The sequence below is a fragment of the Varroa destructor genome, unplaced genomic scaffold (genome assembly GCF_002443255.2).
Source record: "Varroa destructor unplaced genomic scaffold, Vdes_3.0 BEIS01000007.1, whole genome shotgun sequence".
Lineage (NCBI taxonomy): Eukaryota > Metazoa > Arthropoda > Arachnida > Mesostigmata > Varroidae > Varroa > Varroa destructor.
The window spans coordinates 29,552,040-29,568,496 of NW_019211460.1; the positions used below are offsets into that span (position 1 = coordinate 29,552,040).

Below are 16,457 nucleotides of genomic sequence, written 5' to 3' on the forward strand. Positions count from 1 at the left end.
ATACAACCCTTTATAGTAAAGGGTAAATTCTATTTCGCTAGGGAAAATTTTTAGTCGAAGTGAGAGATTTATCTCAAACGTATTTTTCTTTTTGCTCTATTGAATGACTGAGTTTTTTGCTCGAAATCACTGCTGCCTAGTTCTGGCCGACACAGCTCTACCTAGTGAAGTTGTACGGCTGAATAACATAAGAATCTTCAACTTTTCCAGTAACTAAAAAAAAGGTATAATGAGACATTAACCTATATAGCCCTTGCCTCTCCTATATGCATCATCAGATTGTGCATGACAACGTTTCCGTTGGTGCAGCATTTCCACAAGCTCCAATAGACTCTTATTCAGTTTTTGTTGACACGTAACGATCATTACAATGTATCGAGGCCACGAAGGACAGCCGATTTCCCCACACTGATAAGCAGGAACTGCATTGTCAACCTGTCAGGGTCGTACCTTCCTGCAAGTTCAAATGCCTAAACTATTTACGAAATCGTTGTTCGTTTACTGAACATTGGCTGCTACAAAAAAATCAGTCACTGATCCTCAATTGTCCACATCTCACTGACTACATAGCTTTAATTGAACATGAGAATTCTCTCAGAAGGCTGTTGAATCAGACACGAAACGCTTCATCGATTGAATGCTTATTGAAGTTATTGTCTTCTCTTATTGAAGTTACTGTCCCATTTATTAGCTTTTATACCATCAGTATAAAAAAAGTACGGCAGTGCTAATTCGACATCGATAATGCAAGGTTATGAAATACGTGCAGTTAGAGAGGCAAACTAAGTAACGTCTAAAAGGGCACTCAAAGAAGGAACACCGATCCATCAGATCTTCCCTCGCTGTTTCTGGGTGTCTCGGCTTGATAAGCCCTCTACCAGCGGGTAGAGTAGGCTAGTGGAAGTTATTCAAAGTCAAAGTTCATTGGTATTCATGGCGTGTTACTTCTAAAAACTGATAGTACAGTTCGAGTCACTCCGGTAACGCAGGCCCGCCGCCGTCTCTACGACAACGAACCGTGATCACTTCTCACTAACGTAAATCGAGTGAAGGGAAGACACGTACGGAAACCTACGAAAGCGAGCCACCGCGTTTTATTATGAAATTAACGAGTCGTCAATGTGCGTAAACACTCTTCACGAGGCGAGTTCATAGCTTCGTATGATTCCCAAATTATTTGAAATGAATTCTCAAAATATAATTGAAAAGAAAAAGGGTTAGAAAGCCTTAACTCGGATGATGCCTGCATGGGTTTTCGAAGATTATCAAACGCATAGTTCAAAACGAGTGGACTGCTCTTACCAAAGAAAATACACAAAGTTTTCGAGAAAGATAACGTATGGAAATGCATTCGAAGTTTGTAATAGCACCCGCACAAGGAAGCGTCTTTCGTTGAAGCACAGTTGGCTGAAACCGATCGTCGTAGCCGGCTCTGTTTATTTGTATACTAGTATCAAAATTTGGATGCCTCATGAGGTATACTATCGCAGCGTGAAGCAGCGTCTATCCGCGTGTGGTAGTTACGAGTAAACTAGGTAGATGAGCTTTTGTTGGCAAGGGTCGGAGATGTAGAATAGTACTTTTGGAAAAAAAGAGGCAACAAATCGTTATGGGTAGCGCTCTCCAGGTGACCACGTGGTGTGGACTCTCTTCCAAGAAGGCTGTGCTGCGATATGGGTTCGACATTCGCCTAACTGTATGGTATTTTTGAGTAGCCAAATCGTCATTACAACCAGGACCATAAAAGCAAAACTGACGTCTCTCACTCCTATAGAGTGAGATTGATTGACAAATCCACCGTCACAGAATCTCTTGAATTCATCTAAGAGGGTAGTATAGCTAAATTGTTTTGTCTAATCATCGGCCTTTAGACAGCAAAAACATTTATAGTATAGATAATACCATTATTCTGTATAACGCTAATCGAACGTAATGAAAGCCATGCCATTTGCTGAGTATTGTCGATTGGAAAATTATTTACTTCAGTAAAAAAATGACATGGCCACAATGATTTTCGTGAAGAGCAACTTACTCCAAAAGGAATTGTTGGTTTTTTATTATTATTGCCAGTAACACAATTATTAATGTTCCCAATAGAATAGTCTATTCGCAAAACTTTCTTTTCAAGCTGAAAGGCTGTTACGGCTAGTAGTTGCTACAAGGTTGATAACGATGCCGAAAACACGATTACCCCGTAACTTGACTCGGCCAGTATTTTCCTGCGCAAGGCTTATCTATGTGTGACTAATACTATTCGACGTATGAAACAATTACTCTGCCGCTTTAAGCGCAAGCTTTTCTGATCTCGTCTTTTATACACAAATAAAAAAAAGTTGCTTGTCATTGCAAAATTAAGTTATCTCATCCATGATTGTAGTAATAACAATGGTGGTAGGAGCAAATGGTCTTGCTTAGGTGTAGCAGGAACAGTTGTATTAAAAGGGAGGTCTGACATCATTCCTTATCGAATCTTTGTCTTAAGCATTCCGCCTCGCTTACATAGTAATACTCTAACGTAGTTATACAAGACAGTAGTAGAAGAATATTTGCTTTGTCTGCATCTTATTTCGTGTTTGGTCAATCCTCGCTCTTCAATGATTGCCAGGGCAATCACTGAAGAGCGAGCACGCAAGGGGTCGGCATATTGCACGCGAATGCTGTTGATCCTGTTAATGCTTGTGTCGTACGATGCCCCCGTAGCTCTATAACTGATTTGCACGGTCTGTTTTACCCCAGGCTAATACTTTAACATACAGTACACGAAATGTGTACGATGAACACGGACCGCAACGCCACGAGCAGGAGACAGCAGGCAGGACGATCTGTTGTAATGACAGATCATTATCAGGTCGTTGTTTGAGCAAAAGGACTCTGTCCTTGAGTATGACAATTTTCTTAAGCTCTACTTTTTGCGCTTTTGACTTAGCCCATAGCCATGATTGGGAAAAAAATACTAGAGACTGACCCGGCAAAGAGATAGCCATAACAGACGCAACGAAAAAAAGAAAGAAAGCGTTAAATCGCGGAAGATAAGCTGTGATGGAGCCCAAGGTGACGGTCTCACTACCAGGCCCGGCAGGAAATAACAAGTACAGAAGATAAAAAGACGCCAAGTGAAAAGAAAAACGAGACGGAAAGAGTACGAGATAGCTGCTTGGGTGGGTCGAGGTAGTGGAAATACAGCCAATATAATACAAAGGATTCTACACATAGCATATATAACAAAAGCAATAAATCTACCTGATAAGAACTAAAATGCTTAGGCATACACTTTAATTACGTACGCACCGCTTATCAATGATGCATCCACTGTCGGAACATAGTTAATGAGATTTTCAAGAAAAAAAAATATCTAGATGAACGTCTTCTAGCATGGGGTGAAGATTTAAAAAAGCAATTTTAGGTATTCCATAATGAGTAAAAGGTGTGAATGAAAATTAATAACATCCAAATTGGAAGTTCTTAACTATTAATGAAATGAAAATTCGACTCAACTGTTTTGTTAATGCCCCAGCATAGATAACACCTATATAAACTCTGAATCGAATTTAACCCCAAGACATTTAGAAGAAACGTATAATTACCTCTATTCACGAAGGTGGAGATTTAATTTCTGCCAGCTTTTGGCCAAATGGGACGCCACCCCTATTTAGCAAACTTAAAATTTTCTGCTAACTTCATTTCTAGAGAGAAACAATACGACTAACATAAAGCAATATGGATTCAAAGTGGTTCAAATAAAAACACGCAATCGTAGCGGTCAAGTATTTATCTGCTCAAGCAACGGGAAACGAAAGAAAAACAGCTCCGACTCTGTAGATATGAGGACGGCATTCGACTGTGTTAACAGAAGGCAACTGATCAACAAACTACTGCTTTTCGGCCAATATTATAATTCGGTCGTAACTACTACAGACAGAGAACAAATAGCCAAAGATTCTAGCGAGATCAGTTCCTGTCAAAATGATGAATATGAAATCCCGCAGGATTCGCCTTAGAACTTATTGTCCTCAAACATGTATAGTCTATAGGCTACTGAATATTAACCAAAGGCAAAGAACCGAAAGGACTGGTAACCGTTTTGTCCTAAAGTGAACAGTCTTTCAGACGAGGTTCGTGTCTGGACGCGAGTCGAAACCTAAAGCGACAGGTATAGGCTGTATACAACTTCTTCGTCTTCCACTGGGTACGTGGGAGGCGGCCGCCTGGAAACAGCGGTAAGAAAAAACGATTTGCCACACGACTATGACGAATTATTTTGCCTGCAAACAATTCATATGTGGGCCTGTAATAACCACGCATAGGCACGTGGCTATACACAGCTGGCAATGCGCGACCTGCGTTACATGCAATCAAATAACGGCAAGCTCAAAGAGCTCGTGATGCCATCAGCTAGTTGCTTCTCAGGGACTTATTGTGGTATCTGACAATGACAGTTAAAAAATCCCAGCTATTTTCGGATATCAGACAGTCCAATAAGACGTTTAGCAATATACTTCACAGAAACTGGACGACCCGGTAAAAGGTGCATCTCTGATGTACATACACGAATTTAATCGATATTGTTTAAACTGCCATAATGTCGGTTTTAAACATTTTCTTTAGATAAGTCGTCGTCTGGGGCATCACAAGATCTCGACGGGGCGCTCAGAGAACGAAATAGATTAGTATAGTAGACTACATTAGGCTACTGATAATCTAGGACGAGTCATATAACATAATTTACTGAAAAGATAAAGACTATATAGTGATCTGAAAAATCTAGAAAAAGAGTTTCATAATTTAGTAATTAGTTTTAATGGGAACCTATATTTCACGTGACTCACATAATTTTAAATAGATATAAGGTCCTAATAAGGCTGACCCGACGCGTAGATAATAGGTAGGCAAAATGCTTTTCAAAGAACAACAAACACCAGAGTAATATACTTATTGTAGAATTACACAAATTATGTAATTATATGTTCGAGCAACGGGTTTAGGTTTATTGGCCTCATCAACGTATTGATATCTACAATGAGACAATAGCACTGTTGGCGACAGGGTGATTTCAAACGCATTACTGCACGTCTGCGAATTTATATGGTATATCGGATTCTGAGCCAATGTGGAGCTCTTCTTCAAATGGTAGATCTTGGTCCGCCGAGACCATGCACTTAAGTTACTCAATTTTTCTAAAACATCGCTCTCTACCAGCTCAACTTTGCATTTACTAGTACTAAGGGTTAATAGAAGGAAAGGTGTACAGTTTTAGATAAACTGGTCGTGGTTGTTCTGGTCAAGTCTGCACTCTACTCATCACTCTTTGAGCCCAACTCGCCCAAAATTCACCCACGTGTTCGACGGAGCTTGTCTAGCGCGAAAAATCATGTCCGATGATTGGGTGGTGTTTTTTTGGGGGGCAGAGTTAATTGAATTATGTCAAAAAGAATGAAGTAAATCGGTGTACCATTGCACACCTCCTTTGCCCCACATAGCCTGAGTTTTATTGTTTCCATCGAAGGAAGAAGCCTAGTCATATTCTAAAGCAAAAGAGACGACGAATAAACTTTATTGAAAACTTATGTTTTCCAGTCCAGGTGTATTAGACTTTATTCATTCGTTGCACAAACGTATCGGTACCGCTTTTAGTATGCTTAAAACGAATTATCTACTAGTTATCAATATATGGCATTAAAATAAAGAAACGGATGCTGCAGCCCACCTGCTAACTTGAAATTTTGCCAATCATGACATATCCACACAGGTTTAGTTAATAAATTGACCACCTGGTTACTTTTCAGAGAGGTTTTTATTATCTCATTTATATCTGAGATGCTGCAACGGGCGGAATAGGCTTTGCGCCGCAAAGTTCCTAAGATAATGTCACTTTATTTTTTCATTATACGCTTTTTTTTCTCTTTCAATTGTGCCGGCTTCCCTAATGGCTTCTGGAGACCGATCGAAAAACCTTTATCATCGAACAAATTCATTTATAGCTGAGATCACCGCATTAGTGCTACGCTGTGCCATTTACTGCTGTCGTATAGAATCGTTAGTGTGCGACTCGTTGTTGCCAATTATAATCATTTATGGTCACGGGGCGGCTTCAGCCTATTAGGCCACTGATAATAGTGGCCTATCGGTAAACCGGTGGGGTCCAATAAGAATGATAATTAAAAGAGAACATTGGCCGGCACTGTAACTCGCGAAACCTTTGTCAACACCAGCTGACGACAGCTAATCTCCAAGCTAAAACAACATAAATTGCGTTAAGGGCCTTCGCTGCTGAGCACGTTAGCCTTTGGTAAGGTTTGGCGTCGACCTCGGAGTCGACCACTACCGCCACTCGAAGGCCGGTGGTAAAGATGCTTGCTTTTGCTAAGCACCATTGCTAAAACTCTACAAAGAACGTGTTCAACAACGCCATGAGGATACTTGCGCAAATCTAGCATGCGCTAAGGGGATTATGCAAGACCAGATCAAAGTCAAGGGTAGCCCACTGAAGGCGAGCTAAGGCCGCTGCCATAAAATTGAGAACGGTCCTGTTGTTGTGTAAGTTATAATAGGTGCCGGCGTCCTGATTCGTGCGGTCCATAATCGTTTCACGCTAAGCGACGTACTACAATAAATAGTAACCGATTAGAAAACCCGATTCAGTATTAATTTCAGAAAATAGCCAGTGATGTAACCAGCGCAATATGGAGTTGTTCGCACCCTTTGAGATAATCTATCCTGGTGAAAATTCTCCTACCGACAAAATTCAAGCTCAGTACGTATTGCCTGTAATATTATTAATGAACTACAAAGTTGACAAATAACGCTAAAGCATCCATATTTATTTAAGATGCACGTGTGGCCTTCCATACGAGGACGTCGAGGTCGAAACAGTAGCTGGGGCAAAAAAAGATTTGAAAGGAAACATTTGTAAGTTGAAGTGTACGCAAAAAAATAATGCCATTAGCATATCCGAGCACGTTACAGATAAGTAATAACACTCAGAGCGAATACGTAAACGTGACACCCGCACACAATCAGTGGCCTCTTTATCCCAATTGTAAATTTTTACTACTATAAAAAAACAGAGCGATCCACACTAACCGGTGATTTATTTAAGTGGCTCGTAATAAACGTTACCGTCGAAAAATAGGTATTATTATGGGGCTAATTCATACTAATCGCGCCTCTAAAATTTCCACTATATAGAATTGGATTCGTTAAATAAAAGACGTATCAGATACGCAAGATTGAAGCGATTATCGATCGAGGCTGTAGCGACTGCCGTTATAATATAAACGTTTGTGCTCTTTTAGTATATACGTCGTAATTCGTATGTTTAATTCGGTCAAATGCGTATCCATATATTTCGAATAAAGAGATCCTTCTTAAGAACTATCCATTGTTGGATTTGGACAAATGTTTGGACATAAAACAGGACAAGCCGAATGAACTCTCAGATATAAGTCAGCGTATGATAAATGAATAAAGAAGCACATAGGAAGATTTAATTTAACAAAGCCATGTACTAGAAGATCGTTAAACAAGTTCAGAGGTAAAAAATCGTGGGCAGACATCTTTTACGCACAGACAAAGAGTATTCAAAGCACCATCATATATGACTTTTCATTAGTCATAATAGTTACAAGAATTAGTTTCAGGCGTGTTTCTTACCCTTTGCTTCTAAGACTTATCTAAAAAAAAAAAACATACTTCCGACGATCATGACTATTGAAGGGAACTACCATCCACCATGACGGCACCTCCCATTCGATTCTGGATGTAAACCATTAACTAGTCATTCTCAGTATACTGGTTTTTAATCCGCCTAAAAATGTATCGATACTAACCGTGCATTAATATACTTTAAGCAAAAAATTCTAGGGAAATTAAATGTTGGCCTAATAGAAGACTAAAATTCAAACATGTAGGATCCTAAAACGGCTAAGTAATTCAAGTGGCGCAAGAGAGATTAAAAATCAACCGTTAAGGCTTATTTGCATGAGCCAATTGGTGATTCTTACTTTCCCATTTAAAAAGGCCCTGAGTTCCTGTATCAAGAACGAAAGTCAGTTCCTCCTAATGCAGAATAGCAGATCGATATTATCAACCACAGAGACTACAAAATTTTTTTGTCATAAATAGATCGTCTTTTTCGTCATCGTCCGTTTTCGTTTGGTTTTACGATATCAATCTATCTCAATAGAATTAGTATTTATAATACTTGAAAATGAATAAACATCGCTCGAAATGCCATTTTTTGAGAGAACTTGGTTTTTATACAGAAGTTAAGGGCAAGTACCGTATTAATTTCCAATTGGATCATTTAGCTAAGCTCTAATAGATCATTTTTTGAGTATTTTTGAAATTTTTACACCCCTTAAATTCTTAAGTTAGCTGGTAAGCTATCAGACCCAATATTTAATTCCGTTGAATTTTTTTTTGTATGTAGCATATCTTGGCGATTCTTAACAAATTCGGATTGCGTTGCACGATTACTAGTAAAAAGTTACTTGCGAATCACGGATGGAGTATTTTGAGTATAAATAGTTAGTAGTTTATGTCCCAAATCGAAGCTGTAATAGCAGTGGATGATGATCATATAGGTTAAATATAACCACCAGGAACAATACTTCTTGTGCATACAAAAGTTCTAATTTGGGCATTATTCTATATATATATATATATATATAATATATATAGAATGAAAGCTACATATTACGTCGTTGTGAAAAATCAAATTTTATCCAACTAGATAGGCGTAGTTTTTGAGCAAAAAATTGTGACAAGTGATTTTTCATTCCTGTATCGAAATTAACATCATTGAAGGAGGTTTGCAAAATCCGAAGTAGCCTTATATTGCAAGAGCCGGATGATACGGAAGGTATAATAATTTCCCATCTAAATTCTTCCTATTTTTACCGAATAGCTAAAGATGTACATAATTGGGCACTGTTATGGCGGAAGCCAACAACATCTTCCCTATTAACTAATTCCTTTCGTTTTTTTTTTCGTGGCTTGTTGTAGTCTTGCAAATTATTGATGGCAGAAGTCCGAATCAATCGCATATGGGCAAAATTTGGGTCTTTACTATAATAATACAGAAAAATACACACAATTTTATAGAAGGTTCACTGTACCCTAAGACGCTTGAAAGTGTCCAGAATAAAGGTGTTGCGACAAATTGGCGCGTTTACTACCGCCAAACTTCAGATATCAAACGACACTATGTGACTCAGATCATTAACTCTAAAATGACCTATCTGGGAAAACCATTGTCTATGTATGTATAAATATATACGAGTTTGCTACTCATCTGTCCTCCCCAAATGCTCTCTCATATACAGGACTACTTCGTATAACGAAGAGACAAATGAAATACATTAACTCAGTGGGCCTTCCATGAGCTACATTTTTCATTTGTGAGTGCCAATCTACATAGAGGAATTAATGTTGTGTTTGGTGTACATCGAGGTTTGATATGATACGATTGTCTAGTCCACAGACCTACGACACCAATGCACAAGTTAAATTAAAAAACCAAATAGCAAGCCAACGGTTAAGTTTCCTTGCTTGGTTTGTTGGGTAATACATATTTAGCTGCTACCACTTAGCTCGTCCTTACCAACTCGATAGACCAAAACCATTATCACTTTTTATATCCACTAACGACGTCGACAGGAAGACAAATATATCGATCGGATGAAACCTTTTCTGTTCCGGACTGTCTCTTATGCTCCGCGCTCAGAATCCGCGTAAACAAAATGAATACGCTGATCAGTGAGATGGCAATTTATCTTCGAACCCTTCCACAAGGCTTTGCAGGAAAAAACGATATTAGTACGTCATTTAGACTTCCAAAATGATTGCCTGCCTAACTGCCGAGCTGGTCGATACCGACATCATTACAGTTCAATATCTCTATCGATACGTACGTCCAACATGTACGTCTTGATCATAGGTCTACGTCAAAGTAAACTCGAGCCTAAGGTTTCCCAATTATATTACCCAAATTCGCTAACATAATGTTCTATTTATTAACTAGATACGTTTATCGCCTAAGGCCATTCTGAGAAGTAGTCGATTAAAATTTATCGTTCCTGAAAGTAAGAAAAAGCGTAAATACGCTTCACGAATTCACTTAATTATCACTTTATTGCTTAGAAAAAGATTTTCTATGTAACAACGCAGAAACATTTTACCAAGTTACTAGCAGAGTTTTATATCTGCCATATATATCATATATGTATGTATATATATAGAATAGACAGGGTGTTTTTTAATTAGCGCTTTTATTTACACTTCTATTTAATTTACGCTGTATATATACAGCGTAAACGAAGTTCCTGTTACCTACAGAGCTTTGCGCTAATTAAAAAAACACCCTGTCTATTCTATCCACAATTTATCTGACCAGTAAATATTTATGGGTCACATTGATCGTTTTGAAGCCCTAGGCACAACTCATTCTTACAATTGAGACGCAAAACAATTATTTTTCATGGATTTAAATGATTGATGATTAATATATTATGTAGGAAGTTCGCGGTTGGATAAAGCCTCAGATTAGTGCATTATACACAGCCGTATATCAATATTACACGACAATATACTGTGTTTGTATTGACATATGTTATTTTGCGTCTTTGTAGAACGCTTTGTGTAACCGGCTATATAACGTTTTATTACTCGAACTACTAAAAAAAAACTAGAGAAGAGGGTTCCAGAAGATGATGATGGTATTACTTATTGCGGTTTAAAGTTTAAGTTATATTCGTGCTTTGCTAGTAATTACGCGCAAGTAATTCATAGAACTCATTACAAACCCGCATTATTTTCGACCCCGTACTACGTGTGGCTAAGAGAGAATCGCTCGTTTGTGCGTGCAAAATTACTAACGTATATGTTTTTACATTATAAAAACATTATAAAAAAAAAAAACGTTTATAAAAACTTCGTAATTTCCTATACGAAGCATATGATAATGTTATATCGTTTATTCCTTACATAATATACACCATTTGAGATAAGGAACACGGCTTCTGTGTACTAGAGGATTTGAATCTTCCCTCGGCAACAAGAGACCAAAGTCGGGCACAAAGCGGAAGCTGGCTACTAAGCATCTAGTTAGTGACGACATCCAAAAGGCGGAAACACACAGGAAGTTGCCGTAGAAAGTTCTGCATGTAGCGCACTTTTGATGCATTATCTGAATAGAACGTAGTTTAGAGTTTACGTTAAGCTTACATGTTGGCCAAGGATGCGAATAGGCAATAGCAGAAACACTGGAGGTAATAGCCGTTCAGGCGCATATCTGGATGCACTATGGTTACCTTTATTTGCTGGAATTATTAAGAAGGATGCACTATGGTTATCTTTATTTGCTGGAATTATTAAGAAATTGCAGGAAGGGCAACAGTAGTATATTTTGGCTTTCTAACACCAGTACTTCGTAAAATTTATATTTAATATATATTAAAATTTGTGTACTGTGCGGGCGTTGACATAACATATATGATCTAGGATTTCATTTGTCTTTAAAAGGGTATACCTGACGAAGTTGGACAGTAAATAAGTAAGTAATAGTTCATACGTGTAACAACTAGAAATAAGTTCATCGCGACTGACCAAAAGCAAACGAACAGTTTTCCGACGCCTTACACAGAACTAGGCTTAGCTGGTCAACGAAACTTGAAAATTGTGCTTACGGTGCAGCTCCTCGTGTCAGACTCGAATCAGAGCAGGACTTTGTTGTTTTCGTTAGCTATTTTTGTATCTTATTCCTTTTTTCTATGTTTTCGTGACCTTTGTGAAAATGCACAGGACAGGAAGTGACGAATAGGAAGTAACGTCGGAGGGTACATCTGCTTGTAAACAAATCCAAAACAATATCCAAGCCGCTGTCCCCTTCTTCTACAGCGGTGTCAACGTTCACTGCCGAGCTCGCAGGGCTTAAGGGCACCCAAGATAGGTTAACCAACTGACTGAAACTTTCGTACAGGTAAACATATCTTAGACTTTCGCCCCTATTCCACGAAGAAAAAGGCTTCGACCTTGAAAGTGTTCGATTTGCTGACTTGGGCCTCTGTTCTAAAAGTGTTTGCCTTTCTGAGCACGACACATTGACCAAAATGGAGTAATGCGCAGGCTGTCCGTTAGGCGGATTCATTTCCATTGAAGAACTCATCAAAGTCATACGATGTGGTACTGCCATGTAGCAATATCACTCACTGCGTCGCTTTTTGCGAGTCCGAAGCTTTTTTTTGCCAATTTCGATGCTCGGAGGAACGAGTTGAGTTACGATACCCTAAAAGGTTAACATCTCAGCGTCAGTGACGATCTTTATGCAAGATCGTTCAATGATTCTCTTGTCAGTCGTGCAAGCAACAAAGTGCGTATTGACTTTTTTTTTCTTATTAATTTTCTTGAGTTTTTGATGTATGCAAAGCAGTCAATCAAGTCACTTCTAGCCACACAGAGAGGTTTCGACCACGCCGCTGTCGCTTAGCGAGTTTGTGGTCCGTTTAACCTCCGCTCTGTAGCCGTCCGCAGCATGGTTTGTGAAACCATTAGAAGGTAAGCGATAACACTTACTACCTTCAAACAATTCTTTTTCTAGGCCGAAACTAGTAGAGGAGACAATGGCGGATGAACCTTTGTCAAGCTTCTTGACCGACCGCAATGAATAACCATTTCTAACAACAGTCAACGAACCCAACAAGATCCACACCCGGCAGACGACACAACGATTCTGGAAACATTTAGTGAAATACAATTAATCCATCCGGCGCTAACGACATTTCTGGGCTCCAATGGGTGGTGTTCGGTGATATTCTTGCCATTTCGTGATAGTTACCGTAAGGGATGATATAAGCCGTGTGTCTCGTAGCAAAAGGCAATAGCGTATCCAACAATGCCAGTGATAGCTGTTAGAAATTACGTGCGAAGAATTTCTATGGGCTCATTGAGAAACTATACTTATTGTTAATGTTTTCGAACACCTAATGGCGACTTTCTGTTTCTAAAGAAATAGACAGTCGCTGTTAGCTATTGATGGTTCTGTGGCGGCCTAGTGGTAATATATCTGTCTGCTTGCTGACAGATATGTGAGATGTTCAAAATTTGAGGCTAGATAGCAACACCATTTTGTTCCTATTAAGACCAACAGTAGTTATCTAAGCCAGCACTGAACATGGGGCTAGAAACATAGATAAAACATCCGTCCGATAGTAAGCCTAATCTCGATTGCGAACGTAAAATTCGATTTAGATACTGAAATGAAGAACCGCTAGGCTCGGGTACAGTGTGAGCTCAACGCCTGCCACTGCGCGAAACAATTTAGCGGAATAGCTTGCAGTACTATTCGGATGTTTTGGGCTTCCCGCTACATGGCCAAAGTGTATTCGCCCGCAAATAAGAATGAAAAACCCTGTGCATCATCATTATGCTAAAACGAGTTCTGCTAGAATGCCCCCTTTCGTAACCTATGGTTCTATGAACGGCTATAAACCCGGCAGGGAAAGTTGTGTCAGACGAGTTCTAAGAACTGCTTACTAATGACTTTCAGTGGAAACACTTACCAATATTTCCTTTCACACAAAAAACCTTATCCACATAAAGACGTACAGAAATGTACGTCTATAAATTCTGTCGAATTCATGTAAGACTGCAGCTGCTAACACGCGATTGCTCTGTGAGCCCTCACAACAATTCAGACAGACTACTCTATTTCACTCATATAAAAACATGTGTTTCCCCATCGGACCCCCAAAATCCTTTCACGTTCTTACAAGCTGCGATCGGAAATGTATGACGCTGGTAGAGCATAAACCGAATAAAGAACGATATGTTGCTTCGACGAGTTCCCGTTAGAGACATCGAATTCAAAATTAGGTACAGTTTCTCGTCGAAAAATATCTGCATTTAGTAAAAAAAGACCGCCTACAATTTTATGCTTCGAGCTTAGCAGACGTCGAGTCGGAAGCTCCAGGTTCAATATCTAGCTGTAGTCGAAGGTTTTAAATTGTTTGTTTCATATCAGTTTGTAGGCCAAACGGGTTTTGAAATCCCGGAATTCCGGTTGTTTGTTCTGTCCTATCTTATCTAAGCTCACTTCCCACAAGAGCGAGCGCTAGAAATTAACACCTGGAAGTCTGTGACAAAGCCGTTTGTTCTGTCCTATCTTATCTAAGCTCACTTCCCACAAGAGCGAGCGCTAGAAATTAACACCTGGAAGTCTGTGACAAAGCCTTACTGTAAATATCACAACCAAAATAATTTTTAAAGCCCTATCATCTAGGTCCCTCTAGCAGGACTACATTCCGCAAAACTAGCGCCATATTCAATCGTTCGATTATTTTCTTCACAATAGTTCCAGAAACGTATCAGGTGGCAACAATGGGTATTGGATAATAATCGCATTGGGGTCCTGATCTTGTTTTAGCCACCCTCTATTCGGTCAGTGCACTCAGTTATTGGAGTATTCAGCAAAACAATGTAAAAAACAGTGTAATCTTTGCCTATAACAATAATCTCGCCAAATTACTTCCATGTATTCATGAAAACGTATGCATGTATTACGTTTTGGAGGTTACTGCACATGTGGACACTTATCATTACATGGGTTATGGAGAGTAGATGGTTAGCCACGGTGCAAGTACTGATAAGGTTTAGGCCAGCGAAAAGTGATAGAAGAGGAACAATAACTGATGACAGTTTGTTTATTCGAAGTGGCCAAAATCGAGTTGGCGGTCTGCTATGTGTAGTAGCTTACGATAGGTGCCATTTTCCGATAGGACTCACCTTTCCTCTATTCGCCTTCGGTACGGTGCGGTTCTCCGTAAAAAGATTTAATGTGACTAGGTCGACGGCACGAACGAATCCATCGCTGGATTCAGCAGGGAGCCATCACTGTAAAAAATAAGTTTGTCGTATGTCAAATCGGAACAAGTACTTAGCGCCAAATTAATAAAGCGTATAGATGGGGCAGAAATTTAATCTACTATTTATAAACGAGCATGTATGTAAAGGCGAATCTGGAGCGGCAGGGTGAAGTGGTTTGATGGCAAAAAAGGCACGGATTACTCCTTCAACACAGTACCCTTCATTTTGCTTACTGCTATTCTTCGTTGTTTCTCGCTTTAACGTTTATCTAAAATGGTCCATATTTATGATACACTCGCTGTTATAATGGCCGGGCGCGATTTAAGACAATTCGACGATCGTATCTAGCTTGTTCATTGCGTAAATGATCGAGAGAAACTGTTAAAGTGTAAATATATTTAGTGTAGAAAAAATAGCAAGTGAGCTAGATAGCCCCCATTTTCACTGATTCACGTGAAGTCCTCTGTTTTTGTAATTTTCTAGACTGTAATTGAGGCTACTAGTCACACTACTAGTACTAGCAGACGAGCCCTCAAGAGAGTATGCACCAAGATAGACGTTATATCAAATTGACATAATTAGCTTCTATTTTTAGACTTGACTGATATCGTATGATGGAGCGTCGCCGGGTAAACACACACACACACACACACACACACACACACACATTATCGTACGTTGGAAGAGTCATCGAAAAAAAGAGCCAATGGCCACATCGCGCTATAGGAAATGATATCTGACGCATGCTACACCATCGGGAAGCCGTTAATATCATAGAACCATAATCGTCACCTGGTGAAGTTGCTAGCAGATCAACGATAAAACGAAAAAAATGCTTCCGTATGGATTTTCGAATAATACCAAAAGACACGGTAAGTTGCCACTTATTAAAGTTCCAACTGTTTTAAGTTAAACAATGGCTCCCAGCACGACGTCACGTGTCTCTTTCAAGACAAGTAGGCGGATATGTGACCACTCTACCATTACATGAATAATCAACCCCTACTGAATGCGCTCATACGGTCAAACGCCCAACTGGGAATAAATTTACATCGGGTAAATATTCTTTTTTTAGTGCATATACTATTTTATTCAGTTTAGTATGGCTTTTCCAATCACAAAGGAGCAAGCTTGCAAATTACTATCGAACCATCAAAGCCTAAGCTAAACATTTGTGCTAAATTACACAGAAATCAATGTTACGTGTTTTACAACGGAAATTGCTGTTAGGTGTTACAGATTGGTCACTGTTTATGCTTACTCCATTCCTATACAAACCTTGTGGTCAATCTAAGCTTTATTGAGTCTGGCTAATTGTGGCTTTCAGCAATTTCAGATCTGAATTTTCCATCATTAGGACCATCGTTAGACTGGTGAAATTCACTTGTAAAAAAAAAAAGACCCGAGAATGTTTTAAAGTCAGTTTGGGGGCAAAATTCCCGTCAAAGCCTTCCAAAAACAACTCTCATGTTTACTTAGCTGAGCCAGAGAGAGGGCATACCCTTTGTTGTTGGGTTCCTAAAATTGGTCCTCGTGATAGCTTAAGAGGTCAACGTATTTGGATGCTAATTTGAGGGACACGTTTCTGGTCTAGTTTT

General features: G+C 39.2%; 1 long non-coding RNA gene across 10 annotated transcripts in view; it reads right to left on the reverse strand.

The window, feature by feature from the left end:
• Positions 1-16,457, reverse strand: part of LOC111254878 (uncharacterized) — a 66,460-nt gene that overhangs the window by 39,230 nt on the left and 10,773 nt on the right. For 3 of the 10 annotated variants that reach the window (XR_015317930.1, XR_015317934.1, XR_015317933.1), the window contains exon 3: positions 14,779-14,886. This is a non-coding gene — a long non-coding RNA (uncharacterized LOC111254878). Of the gene's footprint in view, positions 1-10,169; positions 12,728-14,778; positions 14,887-16,457 lie in introns of those variants that run through there. The other 7 variants (XR_015317937.1, XR_015317935.1, XR_015317929.1 and 4 more) reach the window with 5 other exon arrangements.